The sequence below is a fragment of the Artibeus jamaicensis genome, unplaced genomic scaffold (assembly GCF_021234435.1).
Source record: "Artibeus jamaicensis isolate MK-2021 breed Jamaican fruit bat unplaced genomic scaffold, CSHL_Jam_final contig_497, whole genome shotgun sequence".
Lineage (NCBI taxonomy): Eukaryota > Metazoa > Chordata > Mammalia > Chiroptera > Phyllostomidae > Artibeus > Artibeus jamaicensis.
In genome coordinates, this window is record NW_026521863.1 from 11,493,494 (window position 1) to 11,512,310 (window position 18,817).

Consider the following 18,817-nt stretch of genomic DNA (forward strand, 5'->3'; position numbering starts at 1 on the left):
CTTCGAAAAGGCAGCCTTGAAGCTGACTGTCTCTCACACACGCATGCGTATCAACAGAAAAAAATAATGCACTCCAGTTCCTCTCGGGTCAACAAACTATGCAAAATGGGTTCTGATTTTTTAAAGTTTCCATAAATTAACACTACTTAATCAAGAATTACTAATTAACGTCAGACAGACTTAAAAAAGAAAGAAGGTTCCTCCTGTTTACACCCCCAGACATAGGTCTTCAGTGGCATGTCTCTCTAAGATTCTCTTGCTTTCCCAGCTCATTTTGATTACGTGGTACCAATGGCATATGCTGGCTTGCTTCCCTAGTGGGGTGGGTAACAGATTAGTACATTTTTATTTCATACTGATGTACTAGACATATTTCTGTACATTTTCCCAGACAGTTTGGTGGTTCACTTATATACCCCAAACAATTTCAGAACAATTTAATTTTTAAAAATATCTATTTAGTGAACTTATTGTGGAGAGATTAGTTAATAAAATTTCAGAATACTTTAGAGGTGTCTAGCATGGTTTTTCTTTGAGGAGAGGGGTTCTTTGATAACATACAACTTACATGTTTTTTTTTAAGATTTTTACTTTTATATTTATTTATTTTTATTTACAGATAGAGGGGAAGGGAGGGAGAAAGAGAGGGAGAGAAACATCAGTGTGTGGTTGCCTCTCACACACCCCCTACTGGGGACCTGGCCCGCAGCCCAGGCATGTGCTCTGCCTAGGAATTGAACCAGTGACTGTTTGGTTTGCAGGCTGGCACTCAATTCACTGAACCACACTACCCACAGCAGCAACAGTACATTTAAAATAAAGAGTTGTTTTAGAAATACAGGGTTACTTTTTCCTCCAGGGGCATTGGAAAGAGAAAGCTCGCGGTACCTTGAACTGCCTGAGATGAGGATGCGGTAAGGGAAGCCCAGGGCGACCACTAAGATTGAGAAGGCCATTAGATTACCTTTGTTGTTGTTTTAGTTAGTTCTAGAAGACTAGAGAGGTTCCTTCCAGCCCAGCTTCTGTTTTTGTGAAAGGGTAAAATGAGCCTCAAGATGGGGACCGACCAGCACAGGGTTACCCCTCCCAGGCACTAGGGACAAGGCCGTTTCAGTGCCCAGTCTGCACTGTTAGTAAGGGGAGTGGGGAAGGGCGGGGCACATGACTCCCAGAGGAGGAAATTAGCTCACTCATTCTTCCACCAAACACTTGAGCTTCTTTTATATGTCTGGCTTTTTCTAGAGTATACAGCAACAAACAAAACATTCAGAGATCCCGGCTCACAAGGAGTGTATACTTGAGCGGGCACCTATTTTCAAAAAGCGGTCCCTCAGGCATGCAACACACTAACTTGAAATCAACAAGTGATTTTCAGAAGATATTCCATGTGCACTTTATATGCTCACAGCAGTTGAAGACCAACAAAAATATTTCCTCCCACACTAGATCATGGCTTCAGAAACAAACAAAACGAGATCAGTCATGGTAATTGAAAATGTTGTGTACACAGGAATACAGATCAGCAATCACCAAAGAACTAAACAGAATTCTGGACTCCGGCAGCGGCGGGCAGGCTGGGTGAGGCCCTCTCCCAGTGGAACCCACGCCCCTCGGGCAAAAACGGGACCAGAGAATCCTGAGTCCTGTCCCGCCATCCCTTTCCGTACTTTCCGTAGCCTATTACACAGCAAACAGAGTATCAATGGGTCTCTCAAGGGAGAAATTTTTTATTTTATTCTGGGAAAACATAACGATGTACCATAGCTATCTAACCTAACAATGTGTCGTTTCTTTCTTGGAAGATAGAGCTATGCATCTTACTGATGAGCAGACAAGTCTATAAACTCATTTACAGGGAAGACAATCATTTATTTAAAAAATTATTACTATTTTCCAAAAAAAAAGTGCTCAAGTGACTGAATCTGTCATGTACATACAGTGAGTCTGTGGCCCAGTGATGATGACGTCCTTGGGCTCTGTGCACTTTGGCTCCTTCTTCCATAAAAAAAAAATAGTTAAAAATTGTATTTTATGACTGCACTGGTATAAAGAAAAATATAATCAGGCTAGGTCCATTATGATATATTCACTATTATTATATTCATTTTATCCTGCTTCTGAAAGAAATTACAATTAAAACATTTTCGTGGCCACTAAAAGCATCCCAGGCGCTGGGCGCTGCGCCTAATGCTAAGTCAACTCTGAACCACAGACTCTGGTGTTTACGCAGCACTGCAGCCGTGAGTTAGGCAAAAGGCCTCCTGGGACTTTCTTGCCCATAATGACGATCTGCAGTAAGCAAAACATTGTTTTGCCAGTTAACCAAACACCGGTGAACTCTGAACTCTGACACAAGCAAAGTCATCTTTACACCATTAAAATGCCATTTGTCTTTGTAATAACTCTGAGTACTTCAAGAAGAAAAATGCAGGGTATCAAATATTTATGATTCCAGTAAAGCATTATTATTTTGCTCATTGAAGGCAACAAAGCTCTAAGCCATTGTAACACTTAGGCTTTTCATTTTGTTTTTATCTTACTGTTTGTTTAAACAAAAAGCCCTGTATGCGAAACTGACAATACGATCTCGTGAGTAACAAGTGATAACCCTAAACCTACCCTACTGAGTTCCTTCATGTCTTCCTGTCGTCTTAGTAGGCATTCAGTATGTAACTGAGCGATGTTAATTCAACATTCCAGGTCTTGACAAATAGCTTATCATGTGGTCAGAGTACGAAAAATTAAAGTATTTGGAAAAGAAACTAAAATAAGTGCCTAGAATTTTAAAAAGGGGTGGGGGTATATTCTCTTCCTTCCTTTGCCTTTTTATCATTCTTTGTGGCTTTTCAAATACTACTGCCACAAAATTGGATTGAGATTTTAAATCTTGAGGAAAATGAAGAAGTTAAAAGAGGACAAGAAGAACTTTTCTGGCCAACGAGAAGCATTTAAAATACTACCTAAAAACGGACTAACTAGAAGGCCCACAGGAAGAAATCACCCCGAACTGGGTCACTCTATCGTTTCTGCTTCCTGGTTCCATTTTTGTTCTTCATGTGTGTCTTTTGAAGTAGGCATTTTCTTTCATAATTCATCCTGTAGTTAGAATATTTGTTATTCTTTCACAAAGTAGTTAAAAGAAAAACTGTGCCTACAGTGTACTTATATTTACACAAATACCTAACAAACCTAAACTCTGAATATATTAACTTTTTAATGTGGTTCATACTCAATGGCAAAAATAAAAATGGCTTACTTTTGTAGCTGAAGGAAGCCTTTGCAGTCTGGTCACCCAGATACTCCTAATATCCGTCTTCACCTGTAGTGCAAACACAAAAAATCAATTGCTAAAAGTAAAAACTTAAGCGTTAATTTTCCTTATGGATGAGAAGTTGGGCTTCACTTTAAGTAGCAAATGGAAGATTGGAATCAAAAAGGCCAAAATTTTCCAAGGAAAATATCACGTCTATGGTATTAGTCTATCACAGACATAATGCAATAATCAAAACAATTAGTAATTTAAAAACAAAAAAATAACAGGATATGGTATTAGAAAGTTACTCTGACTTTCTCCTTCCCTTGACATACTCAGAAAGTTCAAAAGAGACTTGAACTTTCAATAACACTTAATAACTAAGTTCACTGACTTGCCAGAAGAATTTACCCTACCTGGGGGAACAAAACCCTGAGGAGTGGAAAGAAAATGGACTTTTTCACTCAGTTGCAACCATAGTATCTCTGCTTCCCAAACACAAGTCCTCCACACCAAGGGAACAATCTTCTACGGCCATGGCTACTCAATGCCTGAGTGCTTCTCTGTGGCTGTATCCCACAGTTCCTTGCATCTTACATCTTTGCAAAGTAGCAGGGTAAGGGGATAGATGTTCATGATGGGGATGCTCGTATCTGGTAAAATTTGGGATTGCTGTTTTTCTGGTCACTATTTTTAAAAGGAAGGAACCACAGCTATTTTAATGTTTTTTTAGGCTTTTAAAGGAAAAAAAAAGACCAAATGTGCCTTATCAGCTGGGTAGCTTCATGAAAAATGTTACTCAAAAATATTCCAGGTGCTGAGGAATAAGTCAAAATAAAAAGTTAAGAGTGATGGCGCCGGCTGGTGTAGCTCAGTGGATTGAGCACAGGCCTGTGAACCAAAAGGTCTCCGGTTCAATTCCCAGTCAGGGCACATGTCTGTCTCTCTTTCTCCTTTCCTTCTCCTGTGTCTAAAAATAAATAAATAAAATCTTTAAAAAAAAGTTAAGAGTGAAAAAGTGGTCACATAGCGATAGCACTGGTGGAGAGCATTGAAAGCAAGGAAAGGAGGAATAAGCTAGGCTAGTTTCTCTACCTGTAGTCCCAACAGAGTGTGAACTTTCAAAGTTTTTGAAATAAATCTAATTAAAAACCTTACTATCATAACTAGTCCCATCTAAGTCTGAAATCCTGGATCGTGTTATTAAAACCAGAGGCATCAGTGGGGGTAGACAATAGAAGGGAGCTGGCTGCCTTTGTATATGGGGAATAAAGAATGGAGTTTCATTCGTAACACTACTTTTTTATCGTCATTTGAGAGAATAAAGAAATGAACTAAGTATCTAAACTCAGTAAAGTTGAAAAACAATATCTATAATCTAGAAAATACATAAATAAAAATAAAAGCAGTAATTTTGTATTCAGGTATTTAAAAAGCAGTTGCTGGTTAATTATACAATGAAATACCCTATAGACAGATTTCAGGCAAATCTAGTCATAAAATCTAACACAAAGCCAGAATTGTTAGAGGAATATATTACAGATATGAAAGAGATTAAAAATTAAGAGTGCTACATAAAAATATCCTTATGAGTAAATTTGGGCAGCTCATTGGAAAGAGTCTTCTGAGATGGTATTTAATTATTAAAACTGAACCAAAAATATAAAAACTTAAAAACTGATGAATGTAGTTTACTTCAAGAATTAGATTATCCCCAACTATATAAAGAGCTTTCAGGATCTGAATGACTGAGGCTTCCAGTTTGTTTGATGAAGTTATCCCAAGCCTGATAACCAAATGTGTGAGCTGTGATAAGACACAATGAGAAAAAAAAAAAATCTAAGAGGCCTGTTTGACTTAAGTTAAGATAGAAGAGTACTAAATAAAGTGCTCAGGAAACTTAATTTTAGTATAGTAAAACAGTCATACAACAATATATATTGGGATCATTCTAGAAACATTCTATAAGTAGACCTATTATGCTCTAGCAATAGGTCACAAGAGAGCAACTCATACTCATATTTTCCAGGACGCCAAAATGACACGGGATAAACTCAGTACCGATATCTGACAACCTCTCAGCAACCTAGAAATAGATCATTTACCGTGATTTTTTTTAAAAAAGGTTTACAACCAACAGACATTTTTATTAAAAAGTCAGGACAAAATAAAAGATGCTCACTTACAATGCAATAGTGAGCGGAAACGAACAAACTAAACTACCCCCATCTGCAGGTGACAAGTTTGAATACCTAGAAAACTCAAGAGAAACCTCTAAAATATACCCAACTGGAAACAGTCAAGATTCTGTGAGATGGTTTGAGAAAACAACATGGAAAAGCAATGCTTTTCGTCCAGTGGCAGCAACGTCCAGTCACAAACAAATGAAAATGGAGACGGTCTAAAAGTAGATCATAGTTAACAAAATTATGCTTATAGAGAAGAATTTATATAGAAAACAGTTAAGGAAATCTTTAGGATACTGCTTTCCTCGTGAGACATGATGACAAGTACCAATGTACTTCCCCAAAATGGGGGAGGGGAGCATCATATAGCCAGGAAATTCAATACGAGGTAAACCAATGAACTTCTATTTGGGGGCTGTCCAAAGTGAACTACCGTTATAGGAATAAGAGCACAGCAAGAGAGCTTTTACAATCAGTGATGCTTATTTATAGGTGGATAGTTGAGGCCCCAGAGGCTGCTCTATAAATTCAGGATAGGATTTTAAAAAATTGATCATCCTGCCTGAAGTGCAAAATCCACTAACACGTTATACTTAGGACATTAAATAAAAATAGAACTTTATGTTAAGAAATCCACTTTGAAGGTGGGGCTGTGTTATAAATAGCCATTGATGTTCTATTCGTGAGAAGAAAATGCTGGCCGCACCTCACTGACTCGTGGCGAAACCGGTCACGTTTTATTGCTTTTGGCCATAGAACAATGCGAAACTTAGTCTGGAGTGTAGGCAAGGTAATGTTTAAAATAAGCTATATAGGCAAAACACAAGTAGTGTGCTTTTGAGAATAAAAATAAATGAAATGTCAGGGTTGGTTTTTGTAAAAAGGAGACACAAATCCCATATGCCACCATGTCCTTTTAGCTACACCATCTAAAATAAGCTTATTCTTAATTTTAGATGACGGGGTGCAGAGAGAAACTAACAGCTTTGTGTCCCTAACAATAACTATGGGGTCAATTCCAGTTATTCCAAAATGAATGTTAACAAAAAGTACACACAGAAGAGACCAAAATAAAAGGTTTGTTAGCTTTGGAGGACCACCATACCTAGGAACGGGATAAACACAGCTTTTAATGGCCTGAATTAGGTGATGTTTAGACGAAGAATGATTTAAAAGTCACGTCTGATTTTTAAAAACCTACTTTTTATGATAAGAACTATGAAAAAAAAGTATAACTACCTTACCTAAAATGTCAATTATCTGAAATACAGGAGCCCTGAAGATTTGTTTATAAGCACACAGACTTTGTTATCTTTATTTCTGGGGTAAAACACATGAAATTCATAGAAGAAACCAAGCGAGGGTAGAAATCCACACAAGGAGTTACAAGAAATCACAGGACTTCAGACCAGCAGAAAGTACAATATAGTTAATAGTAATACTGCCAAGGCACAGCAAATCTGTGAATGTTCCCTCCATAAGGATCTAAAAGACACAGTCAAGTAGACAAAAACAAAGTACTTTTGAAGGGACATGCAATTTGATCATGTTAATCCAAAAGGAATCTGTATTTGGACTGGAGTCCCGCTTCTGCCCCACACCTGCCACCCTGGGTGCTGCCACCCTGGGTGCTGCCACCCTGGGTGCCACCTCATTCTGATTTGGGACTGCTAGGTAACTTACGGCTCTGGGCCCACTGTGCCGTAGAAACCACATTCTGGCTTCCACCTACCCTTCCTTCTTTAAGCTGCCTCATTTCCTTCCCAGACTGCAAGCAATTAGCAATAGCTAGTGTAATACAAACCTTCTTAAACTGACTGCTGAACGCAGGCAGAGTAATAGCATCTGTTATTTTAGAAGGCCCGTGTCCATCTAGCTTCCTTCTGGCAACTGTACTAGCGTTTTCCTCTACCTCTCCCCACACCCAGCCCATTTACTTTGAATGGCATTAATTAGGCTAAGCCATTCATTGTGCTTCATCCCTCTAATTACTTTGATTGGTTCATGGATAGGCACATGGTTCAAGCCAGACCAATCAGGGACAATGAGACCTAATTTGGGGTATTTTATTAAAACTACTGGAGAAACACACCTTTTCTTGTTCCTACCAGGCACGAATAAGAGAGGATTTAGAGGCCAGAGTTGCCGCAGCCCTCCTGCGAACACATGGGCCTGAAATGAGCCAACATGGAGAAATCTCACACTAATATATTGTGTGCTGTTGAGACAAAAACCAGACACACAAGCCCCAATATGACTTGCTTTTGTCCACTCAGTATTATGCGTGTGAGATTCCTCCATATTGCTTTGCTAACTAGGTAGTGCAATTGTTTGCACTAATGGACAGTATTTCATTGCATACTTTGTGATATGAGTATTTATATGCTCCACTGTTGAACTTGTAACTATTTCCATTTCCCCCCATTACAAGCAATGTTGCATGTTGTCCTGATATCAGGTTTCTGCCTTGTATTTACCTGAATGGGAACTGCTGATTTGCTCATCATATACATGCTAAACTTTATTGGGCTATGCTAACTTTTTTCAAGAGTAATTGCACCAATTTAAAACTCCACCCACAGAATATGAGAGTTCATTCTGCTCCATATTTTGGCCAACCTGATGCTATAAAATTTTTGCCCAAATCCCATTGTCTAAATTCCTATAGCTTTATAACAATGTATGAGGTCTATCCAGAAGGTGTTCAGCCATGTATTATGAAAAATAGTGACATTTGTTGAAGGAGATACAAGATACAAGAAACATTGTACCTAGGACAATGACGCTTTAGTCCTCTTCAAAGTAGGCACCTTGGGATCTCACACAGTTCTCCCAATCACCATCAGCTGCCCCTTTGCATTTTCCTGAATTTCATCAATGGTCTGAAATCTCTTCCCTTTCAAAAGTGATTTTAGTTTTGGGAAAAGCCAAATCTGGGCTGTAGGGGGGGCTGAGTCACCTGGATGATTTGATGTTTTGCCAAAAAACTCTACATAAGACATGATGTAAGAGCAGGCATATTGTCATGATGAAGCTGCCAATTGCTAGTTGCCCATAGCTGCATGAATCATCCAAATAGCTTCCATGGAGAAATGTTCAAGCTTCACGCAAAATGTGATGCAGATTCATGGCTCTATGCGCTGTCATTTTGAATGAGATGGCCACACAGTATACACACTCACTCAACAGTATCTACCATCCCCACTGACTAATATAGTGAAGTCATCACTGTTCACACATATGCAGTCCAGTCCACTCTCCTTGGCTGCCAGGTTACATCAATGTCATGCAAACCATTCTCGTTATATTAACAATGGCTCAACTTTTTCTGGACAGACTGCAAAATCACAGCTCTAAGTCCTACCTGCTTCTTCTTCTGGATTCTTTTGGCTATTCCTGGATCTTTGTTCTGTAACAATTTTAGAATCAGCCTAAGATCCAACAAACGCATGTTGGAATTTGGTGGGGATTGCATTGGATCCATATTTGAAAGCATTCACATGTTTATAATAATGAAATTATCTATGAATATATGTTATCCCCTTTCCATTTTTAGGTCTTTAAAAGTATCTTTCAATAAAATTAGTTTTTCCATTTTCTATATAAAAGTCTCACAGATCTTTCATTAGATATATTTCTAAGAACCTTAATTTTGTTATTACTGGGGAAGATACCTTTTAAAAAGGTACCCTGCTTTGTCTAGAGAGGCTGTTAACTTAAAAATGTTATATTTGGAAATATAAAGAAAAGTTGCAAAAAATAAGAGTGTAAAGAATACTCTCTTTTCCTAGCTATTTCTTGCCAAAAGTTTACTGATTTTGGTAGTCCTTTCCTAGAACCATGGCGCTGGGATGCTGTAAGTATGCATGACTGTTCCAATATGAACAAGAAAATCCAACAAATTCACAAGAAACTGGCTGAGCAAGCTGGGGTGGAGGGACAGAATTTAAGTTATCAAACATATCAGAATAAGAATGTCAAACAATCACAAGATTTTCCCATTGATACGGGTGCTTATGTAAATATCTCAGACTCGAAATTTATTTATTAATTCAATGAGTATTTAGGACTTGTTAGGTAGGGACACATATTTCTATTCTCATAGAGGCCTCCAAACACAGACACTCTATGGCTTTTCTTGCAAAGTCAAGTCAATTTCTATTTGCAACTTGGTATTTCTAATTCACCAGTTTGTGTTGCAAAAGAAAAACAGTAGGTCTCAACCACTTAAGAAAAAACAAACCCTAGAATTTGGAAGTGGAGACCTTGGAGAAGTGGTACAAATCTTTCAATAGCTAGTATTCATTGGTCTCCTATCCAGTAAAAATACTAGTTTTACCCATAATTTGATTAAATTACACAGTGAATGCCTGATATGGGCCAGGCACTATGCCAGGCACAGGGTTACAGAGTGAGTAAGTCATGGTGTCTCTGAGAAATTCATCTCATGTTACAAAATGAATGGATGTGTTCTTGGAAAAACTACATACATCAGCAGTTTTTAATAAGTTGAATTTTTTTTCCATTGGCATTTTAATAGATATACTGGGGAAAGTCTGGCAAAGGGAAGGTTCTACCCACTCAATCCTGATGTTGTCTAGGGTTTGCACATTTCATCAGGCACTGATTGAACGCCGCACACAAATAAAATTTATGAAATGAGTTGAGTTTTTAAGACAAGTTCAGTTCTTCGTTTGTATCAGTTCCTGGGTTCCAGAGGTCCACACACCAGTACTAGGTAGAAGTGATGGAAGTTCTTTACACCTTATTAAGACATGGCAGGCCAATCCTAGATGCTTCCCAAATGTGGGCTGTATTTCATGGCGAATTGCCTGAGGATTTTTAGACAGTGAAACCCGAAGCAGCTAGACAACACAGACACTGCACCCCAGATGTTGAAGGTCTGGACCTCAGAATCTGCCGTCTCCTCTTTGTTTTTTGAAGAGGCTACCAGCTGGCATAATTACTTGACAAAGTATTGTTAATTCTAATACTTAATCAGAGATACTGGAAGTTCCAGGAGGTGACTCCCTCCTTATATGTCCTTGCATGTCTCTTTCTTTTTTGTTCTTAAAAACAAACATAAAAGCAAAGTGGGCCTCGTAATAAGAAAAGCTGGCCAAATAGAACTGGGAATTTCAACACCTTTTTTCTTTATTTTTCAATGTTGGAGATGCCTGGGCAAAAAAATGAAGGGAAGAGTGTTTTTTGAATGAATGATGTACATTCAAGTGCTGTTAAAGGCACTAGAATTACAAAGAAAACCCCAAGCTGCTGCCCAAGACAGCAGGCTCTGAAGGAAGGCGGGCGGACCAGTGAACAGATGGTAACTGGGTTACAAGTGCTACAATCCAGTTATCAGCACCTTCCTAACTCTCTTCCCTCCCACTCAAGCAACCTGTGCCACTCCCAAAGTGCCTGGAATACATCCAACATCAGAGCACCAAACAATGTACCCGGCATGGGTGGGGAGGACCCAGGAGTGACTAGGACAGAGTACGTCCCCTTAGGGAACCTATGGCCAGTGGGACGGGGGTGGGGGGTGCGGGGCGGAGTTGGCGGGGTGTCACAGAGTTAGCTAGCAACAATGCCCAGAGGCAGCTTCGGTGGTACAGTGTGTACTTGAAAGCATAAAAAGAACACAGTTCTTCCCTGGCTGGTGTAGCTCATGGATTGAGCACCAGCCTGTGAACTAAACACTGCTGGTTCGATTCCCTGTCAGGGCACATGCCTAGTTTGTGGGCCAGGTTCCCACTAGGAGTGTGTGAGGCAACTAATCAATGTTTCTCTTTCTGCCTTCCTTCCGCTCTCTCTAAAAATAAAAGAAATAAATATAATAGGATTTTTTAAAAAAAAAAGAACACAACTTTTATGTTCTTGAAATTGGGGGCTTAATATTGAAATTGGGGCTTAGTAACACATCAGTGGGGGAATATTATGGGGAAGGCAAGACTTTCCAAAGATCCTCAAGTCCAGATATAAATAAGGAGAAGAAAGGTAAATACAAAAATTAAGGTTTTTAGCAAATTATGTGCCTAATAAATTGGAGGAAGCCACAGAAATGGACAGACACTTCTAAGCAGAAAAATTTTATAAGCAGCACCTGTTATAGATTGGAGTCCAAGAGCTTCTTTCGACCTACATTAATAATATTAAACAATTAAGATGTGCTAGAAAGCAGCAAAAGTGAACACTGTTAATTAGTAAAGCGAAACTCCCTCAAATGAACAGAACGCAGGTGGCTGTCGTGTTCGAAGTTGGAAGCTCTCGTAAGCACAGCAGACTTTAGTAAAAGGGCACAGAAGGTGCCGTGTGTCTTTCGCTGGTTATGTAATAATTCAATGTTTTGGGAGATAGCTTTAGAAATCTCAGCTTGTGACTGCCTGTTTATTTAACGGTTGAAGTACTGATTTTTTTTTTTTTAACCAGGCTTCTAAAAAAACATTTAAAACAACAGGCTTCTGTAAAAAAAAAAACACTACTTTTATTCAGGCAACATATGGAAAAAACTGTTACATCACTTTAGAATGTTATATTTAGAAAGGTAATTTCCTTTCACTGAAGGACTTTTTTTTCCTTCAACCTTTCCACATCCGTCAAGTAAAACAGGCTTTGACATAACCAGTTTTTAAGAAATGAACTACCGACTCAATCACAGAGTTTTTATTTAACATCCATCTTGAGGCTATTTCGATGAGCTTTCAGGTTCAGGGGGGAAAAGAAAACATAAATACAGAGTGCAGACGTCCAATAAAACATTTTACAGTTCTCAGGGAACAGTGATTTATTCATCTGTACGGTCCCCACCACCACAGCAACTACTGCTTCCTGGAAATCTCTGGTTTTGCTAATGTGGTCTGCTTTTACTTCTGAAAAGAGGGGAAACGCTAAAATTGAATGATGTCGCCCACGAGGAAAATAGGAGGGTGATAACGGAGGGAGGCAAAGAAGCCTAGTCATTTTGAATCTGTCCTTGGGAAAACAATTTTTCTTTTTATTAAACGTGTCATTAGCATGTGTGGTTGTGTGTGCACATTTATTTTTCTGATGTCAAAGGTTCAAACTCAATGTGAATGCCACTTAAAAAAATAGTTCAGGGAGCCTGAACTTAACAGATCATCTTTTCTGCATCTCCTGCTGTAAAACTAGAATGGCGCTCGGCAATCTCAATGTTCAGCAAGCACAGATGCTAAACATCTGTGTCCCCCATCAGCCCACATGTGGCTCCACTTCTCTTGGGCACGACTGGCGTGCCCAATGCTCAGCACATGGTGCTGCTCATAAATAATTATTCTACGAATAACTGCATGCAGTGTGCCTCACTGGATAGTTATCTAAGGGGAGTTTTAAATGGGATAGTTCAGATGATATATAAATGTTGACAGGATGGATCTTCCAGAGAAGGGTTTGAAAATCCTGGAATATGAAAAATCATCAAGAGAATCCCTGGAAGTGACAGGAGGACTTGGACCCAGGACCCAGGACCTGGCGTAAAGTAAGGCTGGGGCACTGTCACCATTTCGACAAGGGGCAGGCAGATGATGGTAAACAGATTTGATGGCAGGTAGAGGCTAGTGTGTTCCTGGGTGATTCTGTTTTCTCTGGGAAGTAATTGCCAAGGTCATCTTCTGAAGGTCACCACCTTTTTTTTGCCCAGGCAAGAACGTGTGGTGGCGAAGATTAGAAAAGGCTAGAATTGAGTCATCATCTGGTAGAGGCAGGCATGGGCTGACGTGAGAAAAATAGTAAGCCTGTAAATATCACACTCTGCGTCATCAACTACCAGGTGACAGCTCCTTAGGTGGGACATAGACCTGGGCATGCTCTCAGCAACAAGCAGGGAGGACAGGTGAGTGGCTGGTATCAGAAGAAAAGCCTTGGTTTCAGAACCAGGAGACTTGGGTACGAGCTCAAGTTCTGCTAGAAATGAGTTATCTAACTTGGAGGAGTCACTTCCTCTCTGTAGGCCTTAAGTTTTGCCATTTATAAAATGACAGCATTTCTTAAGAATCTCCAACATCCATCCCCTCTAGCTTTAAAAGGGTAAGTCTTTCTAAAATACCCAGTAAATTAGTTTAATGGCAGCACAATGCATACAGACTAAACACTTAGCATTGGACAGGAACAACTTTTACTGACTTAGTCCACAGCTTCATTGATTTCTGACATGGATTATATCACAACCTCCCCTCCGGTCTGCCTCTAATCCCACGTACGTCCTGTCATCTGCTAGACAAACATGATCGTGTGACTACTTTGCTTTCGTCCTTCCAAAGGTCCCTCCCCTCACTGCTGTCTGGATGAACCCAGACTCCTCAGCCCAGCCCAGAAAACCCTTTGTCATTGGTTCCTTTACTGGAATACCAACTTGCAAAATCGTATTTTTTTAAGAGGAGCATTTTCCCTATGAAAGCATAAATAAAATAAGGGTATTCTAACCCCTAAACATACCTGTCACAGAGAGTCGGTCTGAGCACTTCTCAGCAGCAACAGGAAGAATGTGCTGGCAGAGCTGAAATACACTAACATGAATTCCTTTCACTTTTCAAGGGGAATACAATATAGGTTAAAGCCTTCTCAAAAGAAATGGGCTTTCCAGAGGAAGTGAAGAAAGAATATAAATAACATCACCCCATTCATTAAAAGAATGGTATTCAATGATGTTTACACAAGTGGTTCTCACTCTTTAAACTTAAGTCTAAATATATTTTAAAAGGTCTATGTAAAGTAGTAATTTACTGAAGCCAAACCACAAAGAAATCTCAAGAATGTATCCAGGTTATATAATTCTGTCCCCTGCTACATAAAGAGAATTTTAATAGTTTCTATTTTGGCCATCTATTGACTAATTGCTACTTAGGAGAATTTTGTGAAATGATTTGAAAAATTAAGTTTCAGTCCAATTAAGTTTCCAGGTAAGAGATAGAAATGTAAGCCCCTAACCACTGATAAGCCATTTTTATACTTGGGATACCTGGCCAGTAGCCTCCACCTGGTCACTTGACCTCTCCATCTTCTCCCTCCTGTGACCACAAATTTTCTTGTCCTCTCAACGCCCTTTATTTGCCTCCATTTTAGGAATCCTACTGTAGCTGTGGTGGTTCTCAGCGAGAGAGAGGGAGGGGCAATGACAAGAAAGGTTCAAGCAGGGGTCGGTGAATGTTAAGATAAAGGGGAGACTGCTTTGGGCTGAGGAGGTGTTCCAGAAGCTTCTGTGTAAGCAGGATGGGAGGGGCGATCAAGAGAGAGTTGGGAGAGAGAAGGGAAGACGTGCAGAATCAGTGGAAGAGCACAAGCAGGTAGACAAGACTAAGTTGTTCCAGGGAACCAAGATAGGCACCTCAGTTGGAGCTCGGGGTTTGGGTGGAAAACAGCAATAATACATTCTACCTAAATACTAAAGAAGTGTCGAATCTTGGAAAAGGAAAATCCTAAGCCATCCAAGGAGATCATCTGTCAAGATCATCATCGTCAAGAACGATACTTTCTTAAGGTCTGAAATAACAGCCATAGATACTCACAATCTTTCCATGGAAAAAAGACCAAGAACAGGAAAGTTCTCAGATTATTAAACAAATTGGTTCCAAACCAGGAAAGTCAATGAACTAAATAATAGAATTTATATGGCTAAAGACTCATTCAGTGGGCTTCAACATTTAAGCCAAGAAAATCTCCAGTACATACAGCAAATAAACAAAGAGAAGGAAAAGATGAAAGACAGGGAAAATCAATTCCAAAAGATCCAAAATTCATCTACTGGAGTCCTAGGTAAAGAGAGTAAATATTAGTAAGGAGGAAATATCCTGAACTAGTGGAGACTTCAGGCCAATTAGGTCCCCCCCCCCAAAAAAAAAGGATTAATAAAAAAGAGACCATTGGTAAAATAGTAGAACTGAGGATAAAGCAAAAATCCCTAAAAGCTCCAAAGAGGTAGACAGATGGAGAGACATGCATGCATGTGCATGCACACACACACGCGCACACGCACATGCACACACACACGCACACACACACACACAATCACCTAAGTGTAAGAGTCAGCCCAGCACCAGACATATCGCCTGCTCTAGTCTGCAGCTATCAGAGAAGCAGTGCCTTCCAAGTCCAGGAACCATTGCTTCAAATCCAGACTCAAATTACCAATCGAGTGTGGAGGTGAAAGCAGACATTTCAAACACATAGTGACAGAGCTGCACCATCCGTGCAGGCACCTTATACACAAAGTTGCTCCAGGGGACTGGTCTGCTAGGTGACAACTGGGATTTAAGGAAGAGGACAACGTGGAACGAAAAGACTGTAGAGGATAAAGCAAAAGTAGAGGAGTGTCTCTAAGGAAATGAAACCGTTGGGAAAATCTCCTTACAGTGGCAAAATTCAGTGATCCAGGATGGAATTTCTTTCTCTGTGGATCTAATTCTATTACATGGCTTCACAGTGAATGATATTGGCAGAATGGCTTTTGATTTTTAGAAACAGTCTTTAGATCAAACCAACATTCATAGTTACTTGGTAACAGTGAGTATAACAAAAGTATTAAAACACAATACTGTAAAAACTAGAGTCTAACACACAGGGAGGTTGTAGGTAGGGGCCAGGGCTCCTGAGACCTTGGGGGTTCCCAGATGTGGGACTTTCAGCGCTAAGACTGGGAAAGTCCTGGGGAAACCGGGACCGGTCACAGGGAGAAGAGGCGGGTGAGGGGTGCCAGTGTCCTCGCCGTGCAGAGCAGAGGTCCCCCAGACGCTTCAGGGGTGAAGCCAGGTGGTGACAAGCCACGCAAGCACAGCGACTGTCCGTTCCGGATCCACTTGAGGAACGAGGCTTTATTTCTGATTTCATCCCCTTCCAAACAGTTCAGAGTTTTAAAACAATACACCCATGTAGAGTCCAGTCAGTCAACCCTTATTGGTGAGGTGTCTAACATCTAACAAAGAGAAGGTTTCAAAATGAGAAACACCCAGGGCTCCAGACATAGGAAGCTAACGAACGTTGACTAGGCAAGGGATTTTTATCTCAACTCCGAGTTGAAAGCAAGAGTATCAACAACATCAAGGACAGGAAGGTCTGTTCCCTTTGTCTAGGGGCAATGTCTGTACTCTTGTGACGAATGGATGGTCACAGGAAAGGACAGGCGGAAGTCCTCAGTGAACCCAAACACAGGGCCACTGAGCCAAGTTAATCACATGCATGCCGTTCAGTGCCACACCGGGGAAAACAGAGTCGCCCTGGTCCCTCCACGTGACAGCTGCTCACAGACACACCGCTTCCTCTCTGTTTGTGTGATTATACACACCACAAATTGTCTATTATATAATGTGTGACATATAATACATTGTACACAACACAACATATAACTGTATTTAATAAGTAATGTGTATAATAACCAATATGTCTATATTGTGTAACATATACTCTATATAAAATATAATACAGAACAAATAATAGACCATATAATATAAAATGTGTAGTATTACATACATGCTATATTATGTAATGTGTGATATTATATACATGCGACACATTACACTAACATTTTTTAAAAAGTAATGAATGCCACACCATGACCTGGCTGTTTAATGCTGACATCATTACTCCTACAAAAATTTTAAATAGGGCTTCTTTTCATGAGCATTAACACTTTGAAGTTCGACCAATGACCTTGAAGAGGGATTTATATCTATAGATACATGGCTTTGAACATTTTTTTGACTTTAAAGAGAACTCCAAGCTCAGGTGTACTGATCCAACGGTTATTTGCACAGGAAGCCATTAACTTATCTACACATGATAACACTACCGTGAAAGATCATAACTGTTTCATTCCCTCCAACTTAAGAATGCCCTCTGCTAACAGCCAAGAGAGATAATATTATTTTCCATGTAAAATAGGAGAGCCCACAGTCCTGTCTTCTGTAAATCACTAACTACCGAGCACATGGTCCACACCCACCATGAGTGTTGCACAGAGCGAGGAACTAGGGCCCTTGTGCGTTGAACCACTGGATGGGCGCCTGCCAAGTCGCTGCGCACCTATCAAGTTTCCTCACTTTATGATGCACTTGACATTTTTAAAACACACCTGCTTCAGGATGTAGCTTCTAATTAACATGAGCATTTAAAGTGGCTAAGTTTACTTATGTGCCCAGTAAAGCTGTTAAATCAATTGTGTATCTTAAACACCCCAAGTCTAGAAACCAAGCAAATCCAAAAATACTACATTCATAACTCATTGGAAATGGATACGATAATGACTAACATGTTTGAACCCATGAAAGGAATTTTTTTGAAATGTAGCTCCAGATAAGCTGAGAGGTTGGTCCAACAAGTAAAGACAACTGAGGTTAGAAACATTAAAAAGGACAAAATTAGACCTACACAGACACGTTTCCCAATTCTTTTGAACTACAAATTGCCTATAGTTGATTCACAAATTCCAAAAGAAAAATCAACAGAACTGTGATGCCTCAAAAATGTCTGTCCATAGCTTTTCTATTTTTTTAAATTTTAATTACAAGACTCCTAAAATTCCTATTCAAGTGCTTCAGGGCATTGAAAACATTTCAATGTCATTTACTAAAGGCAAAATTTGTGGTATGTAACTCTCCACAACTCTCCCAAACAGAATTTAAAAAAAGGAATGAAAACTACAATTGACTTGTTCTCCAGGAAAATAATTAAAGTGTATTGGGGTAAACTTAGCAAAATAATGTAAAATAATCGTGTGGGACTCAACATATTCTGTTACAAGCCCTTTCTGGGTAGGAGCCCTACCTGGTCCCCAGTGACAAGCTCTGCTGAATATTCAAATTAAACAAGATTAAGAAGGAATTAATTTTCTGGGAGAAGAGTCACCCCACTGCTTTAAAACTTGGGTCATTTTATGTTTCTGCATCAAAAAACTCCTTTTCTCTCCAAATTCTTCTTGGAAGGATAACATCCTAAGAATTCCTACCCACCCCACCCCAAAGTCAGTTACAAACCACAGAACTTGCAATTCTCAGGCAAAGATGCTGGTGTTTGGAATCATCCAAAAGCACAGAAATAGTGATGCGCCTCCAAGAATTCTACAAAATAAAGGTTTATTGTTCAAGTGCTTCATTACTTCACGACTTTAATGGGTTTCTCCCAGAATTAGGCTTAATAGTTTAGAATTGAGTTAAATTTTCCCATATGTCTGAAAGTAAGCCATCTGATGGAGTCATGGAGGGGTTGATTTATTCTTTCAGTTAAAATATTTAAAATGCTTATTTCTATTCACTTTATTAAAAAGGAAAGCTTTATCGCAGAGCTCAGTTTCAGGCCTCTGTGCATTTTTCAGGTTAGCCTTGAATGTGGTTCAAGTACAGGAGTTGGCATGGCAACGGATAACTTAGGACAC

At 39.6% G+C, this 18,817-nt stretch overlaps 1 protein-coding gene across 8 annotated transcripts in view; it reads right to left on the minus strand.

Annotated features, from left to right (window-relative positions):
• The window catches only part of PLEKHG1 (pleckstrin homology and RhoGEF domain containing G1), a 201,796-nt gene that overhangs the window by 146,409 nt on the left and 36,570 nt on the right, over window positions 1-18,817 (minus strand). For 6 of the 8 annotated variants that reach the window (XM_053668704.1, XM_053668703.1, XM_053668702.1 and 3 more), the window contains exon 2: window positions 3,257-3,319. The exons of 1 other annotated variant lie outside the window; for it this stretch is intronic. The gene's annotated coding sequence lies outside the window, so the exon portion shown is untranslated. Of the gene's footprint in view, window positions 1-3,256; window positions 3,320-13,890; window positions 13,916-18,817 lie in introns of those variants that run through there. One more of the 8 variants, XM_053668705.1, reaches the window with a different exon arrangement.